The 7,059-nt window shown below is 36.3% G+C and overlaps 1 pseudogene; it reads left to right on the top strand.

Annotated features, from left to right (window-relative positions):
* The first annotated feature begins 1,466 nt into the window (after nucleotides 1-1,466).
* On the top strand, nucleotides 1,467-1,828 carry LOC125084818 (transmembrane protein 14C-like; annotated as a pseudogene).
* Nucleotides 1,829-7,059: the final 5,231 nt, after the last annotated feature.

Below are 7,059 nucleotides of genomic sequence, written 5' to 3'. Positions count from 1 at the left end.
TCATTTAACTTATTAAAATAAACACTATTAGTAACTAAAGTCAAGAGAGAGACAAGGAAAGAAAGGGAAAAGGAAGAAGAAATAGCTTTATTTTTAATCATTATAGTAGGGAACTTACAGAAACAGTTAAAAGAAGTACATGACTAAGGGTCTAATAAAAAATATTACTATAAAGGTAACTACTAAAGGAAAAAAAACACATAACTTGAAGAGCAGACCAACAACACACAAAAAGTAAAAAACCCCCAGAATTTATAATGAAAGAATACCCTTAAAATGATACAGAAAATGGAGCAAAGACAAAACATAACTTTTATATCAAGTCACCTGTTAAAAGGCTTATCTTAGCTTGTTTAACTTTTTTTTATTTTATTTTTTTCAAAGACTCAACTTAGTTCTTTTTTTTTTTTAAGATTTATTTTATTTATTTATTTTAGAGAGAGAGAGATCAAGAGAGCGCAAGCAGAGAGAGGGTGAAAAGGAGAGGATCTCAAGTGGACTCCAAGCTGATGCAGAGCCCAACATGAGGCTTGATCTCACAAACCTGAGATTAGGACCTGAGCTAAAATCAAATGCCTGACACTTCACCAACTGAGCCACACTCAGGTGCCCTTTAACTTAGTTTTTAAAGGAAATGAATCTCCAGGATTGATTATGCAACTTAATTCTATGGCGTAGACTCATCTAAAACAAGGTACTTCAGTAAGGCTGAAAATAAAAGAATTAAAAAGAGCAGACCAGAAAACACAAATAAAAATAAGCTAGGACTCCAGCCAAAGAGAATATTGAGAAATAAAAACCCAATAGTGCAGAAGTGTGTAACTCACAATGGACATATTACAGTTATGAATATCTGTGCACTAAACATTCATAAAGCATAAATTACAGGTGATAAGAGCAGGAAACAGACATAAAAACACTAGTGGGAGACATGAATTCACCCCTCTTGGTCCATGTCAGATCAAGTGGATGAAAATAATTAAGTATATTGAATACTGAAATAACATAAATAATAAGATAGAGCTAATTGATAAGGTAATTCTGTACTTTATTAACTTTGAATAAGCCTTGGAATATTTAGAGGAATTGGCCATATATGGGGCCACCAGAAGATCCTTAATCTATTCTGAATTTAAAATAAACAGGAATTTTCGGTACAGCCTTCTCTAATCACCATGCAATGAAACTAGATAACCAAAAGGCCCTTTTACCTGGAATTTGTAATAATATTTTCTTAAGATCTAAGTTGAAGAGGAAATAAAAAATGAAATTGCATTGTATGGAGAAAAGAATGTAGTAACACTTCTGAATCTTTGAGATGTAGTTAAAAGGGGCTTTAGAGGAAAATTCATCATCTTAAAATACTTACATCAGTAAAAAATGGAGTCATGGGGCTTGTGCACCCTTTCAGACCAGTGCAGACCTAGGGGAAAGTGGTTCAGTGCAGGCCTGGTGTATGCTTCTGTCTGGTCAGAGAGAGAAGAGAACAATGCAGAAGGCCTCTGGTCCTCTAGTGCCTTTACACCGGGTTGGCCTTGGCTGTGCAACACTGGTTGCTTCTGGTGGGATCAGTGGCTGTGCAAAATCTAGTGCCCTATCATCAGCTGCTGGGCTTCTTGGTGGCTTAGCAAGCCTGGGTGCTTATCAGCTCTCTCAGGATCTGAGGAACATTTGAGTTTTCCTAGCTATATCTGGAATCTTAAGTGGCATTATAGGAATGAGATTCCATCACTCTGGATGGATTAGGCCTGTGGGCTTAATCTTGGGTGCCAGTTTGTTGACGGTCACTAAACTTGGAATTAGTGTGTTGAATAGACCCCGTCAGTAGCAGTCATGTCCGAGCTTGGACTTTCGAAGAATTTAAAACTTCCGCTATTCTTTAGTGTATTAAGAGAAATAAGTGCAGCATTTTTACTCATTCTGACTTTTTACTTAAACCAAATCAAACAAAATGTCATTAACATTCCAGGAGAAGAAAAATCAATCATTATCATTACAACCTTGAAGAGGTGGGTGGTATATATCCCGAGAACTTACTGTTATTCTCTTGTACAGTTTGATTCTTGTATATTGATGTTATCTCTTCCTTCTGTATCTATAGGTAAAGGCTCACGGGGAAATGTTAGGTATTAACATTGGTAGCACCGAAACCCCATACTCAGAACAATGTGAAAAAAATCTTTTATGAGATTTAGGTTTTCTGTTCCTTGGTTCATCCTAGAGCACAGATCTACTTTGAAATTTTGTCAAGTGACATATCCATGAAAATAAAGTTTACTGTAATTAAAAAAAAAAAAGGAGTCATGAATAGATACCCAGTTCCAAATTTAGAGGGAAGAAAATAAAAATTAACTCCAGGAAAACAGAAGTTTGGTAGATTGAAGATTGGTCCCACTTTCTCAGCTCTCTCTGTGTATGTTCCCGCCTCTTGCCCCTGTGCTCCAGCACATGGATTTCTTTGGCAGATGGGATGCCAGTAGATGGGATGCATTGAGGCTTGCAGTGCGCATACACAGCAACATAAACTCTTGTGTGTCTGCCGTTGCCCTGCAGTTGCCTGAATAACAGTCGTGAGCTAGCCTGCTGGTTCTGGAGGAAGACAAGACACACAGAGGGTTGAGCTGCACAAGCAATCCAGAGCGTGACACAGAGCTGCTTCAGCCACCACCGCCTGGAGAGAAACTGCCCCAGCCAACATTGAAGTTCCAGTGTGACAGTGCCATGGAGATTTTGCTCTGTGGCATCACTATGACAACATGAAGGAATTCATTAGAAAATAGAATAATGGCAAATTTTATTTTAAAGTTTTTATTTTTAAAATGTCTTTAGCTTTCATTTATAAGCTTCTGTTTTTAAAAAAACTAATAAATTGTTAATCTCATCACAGAGAGAGAACCTCAATAGCAAAAGTAAGAAATGTTAAAAAAGAGGGGTGATATTCTGAGAAACAGAGGATATTTAAAGCTCAATAAAATAATTTTGCTGCAATATCTGAATAAATTTGAAAACTTGTATGAAATGGTTTATTTTCAGGAGTACAAAATATTCCAAAACTTAGATGAAATAGAAAATTTAATCTGACTGTTTGCATAGAAAAGAGTCACTTCCAAAAAACACCGGTTCTGTTAAGGCCTAGATAGGTTAAAAAAAAAAAAAAAAGGTCTACTAAACCTTAATGAGTATATCGGTTAATAGTATTTAAAATTTTCCAGAGCATTAGGAAAAAAACCTGAATTATTTTTGTAATGAATGCAGATATCAAAATCTAACAAAGATTGTACAAAAAAGAATACCCAAAGACAATATCCCTTATCCACATCAGTGCAAACAGTCTAAATAAAATATCAGCTAATGGGATCTAACAGCAATTAAAATACACCAGAAACAACTAGGCTCAATTGAAGAAATGCAAGGATGGTTTTATATTAGGGCCTCTATTAATATCCTTCATCACGTTAATACATTTAAGGGGAAAAATAATATGATGATAACTAAGACTCTGAAAAGGCATTTAATGAAGTTCAACATTCATTTTGGATTGAAAAACAACAAACAATAAGAATAGGTAAAAGTTTCCTTAACATGATAATCCCACCTCAGTATATCTACCTATCTGTATCTACCTCAGCCCCAAAGCCACATATTACTTACTATGGAAATAAATTGCTTTCTTCCAATATTTATAAAAATTATGTAAAAGAAGAAAAAACTTATCTGCCAAAGAAATAGAAAGTGAAATAGCTAAAAATAAATCATGGGAAATATGTAGTATGTATATGAAGAACATACTGAAAATCTCCTGAAAGACATACACAAAAAAAGCCTGAAGAAATGGAAAAAGAGGGGCACCGGGGTGTCTCAGATGGTTAAGTGTCTGCCTTCAGCTCAGGTCATGATCTCCGGGCCCTGTGATGGAGCCCCACATTGGGCTTCTGACTCAGTGCGGAGTCTGCTTCTCCCTTTCCCCCCTGCCTCTTTCCCCTGCTCATGCTCTCTCTTTCTGTCTGAAATGAATAAATAATACAAAAAAATCTTAAAAAAAAAAAGAGAAATGGAAAGAGAGACCATATTCTTGGTAGGATATCCTATATCATAAATATATCCAGTCTTCCCATATTAACTTTTTATGATCCCAATAAAAATCCAATTATAAAAAAAGCTAAGAAAGCTGATAAAATTTATTTGGAGAAAATAAAAACCAGGTTAACCAATGAAAGTTTCTATAGGGAGAGCATTATGGATGGACTAAACCATATGAAAACATCATTAAAACACTTTGGTATTGGGACGCCTGGGTGGCTCAGTTGGTTAAGCAGCTGCCTTCGGCTCAGGTCATGATCCCAGCGTCCTGGGATCGATCCCAGGACGCTGGGATCGATCCCAGGACGCTGGGATCATGACCCACATCGGGCTCCTTGCTTGGCGGGGAGCCTGCTTCTCCCTCTGCCTCTGCCTGCCATTCTGTCTGCCTGTGCTCGCTCGCTCTCCTCTCTCTCTGACAAATAAATAAAATCTTTAAAAAAAAAAAAACACTTTGGTATTTATGAATAATAGAAAAACAAACCAGTTGGATAGAATTCAGCAAATAGACCCAAGCACATGCACAAATGGATTATATAATAAGATTGGTATCTTAAATCTATTAAAAAAATGAGTGAAATGTTCCTGAAAGTTGAATCTATATGTGATATCACATACCATAGAAAATTCGAAGAGGCTCAGAGATTTAAATGTAAAAACATATCATAATAAAAATACTAGAAGAAAACATAGATTAATTCCATCATAACCTTGGCATGAAGTCCTTTCTTGACTCAAAATCCAGAAGCCATAAAATAAAAGGTTGATAAATTCAATTGCATTAACAAAAAAAAAGACCCATACATGGAAAATGAAATCACCATTAGCAGCAATAAAAGATAGACAGTAGAGACTTACATACACAAATATCCGACTGACCTTACAGACAAAGGACTAATATCCCCAGTTTATTACACACTAGAATTGTAAGCAACATCAATAACCTTATTAAAATAACCTTATTAAAAAAACCAAAGGGCACCTGGGTGGCTCAGTTGGTTAAGCGACCAACAGGTCATGATCCTGGAGTCCTGGGACTGAGTCCCACATCGGGCTCCCAGCTCGGTGGGGAGTCTGCTTCTCCTCTGACCTCTCCCCTCTCATGCTCTCTCTCTCAAATAAATAAATAAAATCTTAAAAAAAAAAAAGAATGGCTAAAAAAAAAATAAGCTGAAGATATATACAGATATATCATGCAGAAGCAAATATAAAAGACTTCGAAACATATGAGAAGACAATAAAAAATTCACATTAGAACTACACTAGAATATCATTTTTTAACCATTAAATTGACAAATATTCAAAAGTTTGATAGCACCTTCATTTGGAGAGGTGGTAGGACTGGATATGGTAAGAATGGATATTAACTCAAACCAGTATGGTTTCTAAGGGTAATTAGCAATATTTGTCAAAATTATAATTACATCTGCTTTTGACCTAGGTATCCCATTTCCACTATTCATTTCATAGATGTGCTTGTACATATGCAAAATAATGCATGCAGATTATTCATACAAAAATAATACATGTAATTTTTATAATATATAATGTTTGGAAGTTACTTGAATATCCACTTTGGACTGATTAAATAAATTATCTATATATCTAAGTCTATATCTCCTTTCAAAGGAATACAATACAGCTATAAAAAGGGAATGAGGAAACACTATTGGGGTGCTTGAGTGGTTCAGTTGGTTAAGCGTCTGCCTTCGGCTCAGGTTGTGATCCCAGGATCAAGCCCCACACTGGGCTCCTTGTTTGTGGGAAGCCTGCTTCTCCCTCCCCTTTTTGTTCATGCTCTCTCTAGCTGTCTCTCTCACTCTCTCAAATAAATAAATAAAATCTTAAGAAAAAAAGTAAACATACAATTCATAGATCTATATAAAGGTCAGCAGGGTAGATAGATGCTAAAGGTGTGTGTGTGTGTGTGTGTGTGTGTGTGTGTATTTGTATTCATATATTCCTTCTAAGTTAAGTGATTCTTATGATTGCCTTTAAAAAAGGAAAATATAGGTATAGCATGCAATATTTTGTCTGTAATTGGGAGCATAAGAATGTATGTGCTTGGGTGCTTATTTAGCTTAATATAAAGATAATGACATTGGTGGAAACCCAGAAACCAGTAACAGAAGTGGTCTGTGAGGGAATGGGAATCAGAATGGGAAGTGGATACACACAAGTGGGGGTAGGAGTGGGGCTTTCACTGTATAGTACTTTATATTTTCTTTTCATTTTGAACCATGTGAATGTATTATCTATTTAGAAAAAAAAAAAAAAAGAAAGAAACCATCCCAGTGAAAGAATAAACATAAAAGCCAGAAAAACATTGATGGGGAGGGGAAAATACTTCAGACGACAACCAGCAGACTAATGGATGACTGTGTTGGAGAGGAAGGGATAGAGTCCCCTAAATTTTGTCATATCATGTAGTTTGGGAATCAAAATCTGGGGCCCCATGGGCCAAATTTAACGTGCAGATTTTTTTTCTGGGCAGCACAATATTGTTTTAAAATGAAAATCTTTTTTTTTTAATTTTTATTTATTTATTTGACAGAGAGAGAAATCACAAGTAGACAGAGAGGCAGGCAGAGAGAAGGGAGAAGCAGGCCCCTGCTGAGCAGAGAGTCCGATGTGGGGCTCGATCCCAGAATCCTGAGATCATGACCTGAGCCGAAGGCAGAGGCTTAACCCACTGAGCCACCCAGGCGTCCCTAAAATGAAAATCTTAGTATCTGTATGAGCCTGTACTTCCCCATTCGCTGTGGTCATCAACCATCTATTATTTTATACCAGATGCTGAGAAGCATATGAGTTATAATCTCTGATGGAGAGTTGCCTGTGGCCATGTATTTTCATCATTGGTTGTAGGAACCATTAGCTTCTCCAGATCCATCTTTAAGAGCCTTTTCTGGATGCGAGCTATTAGATTCAAAACTCAAAGTTTTAGATGATCCTTTAACCATGGTGAGAGATAATCCT

The sequence above is a fragment of the Lutra lutra genome, chromosome 1 (genome assembly GCF_902655055.1).
Source record: "Lutra lutra chromosome 1, mLutLut1.2, whole genome shotgun sequence".
Taxonomy (NCBI): Eukaryota; Metazoa; Chordata; class Mammalia; order Carnivora; family Mustelidae; genus Lutra; species Lutra lutra.
This window is presented reverse-complemented; position numbering and strand designations above follow the sequence as displayed.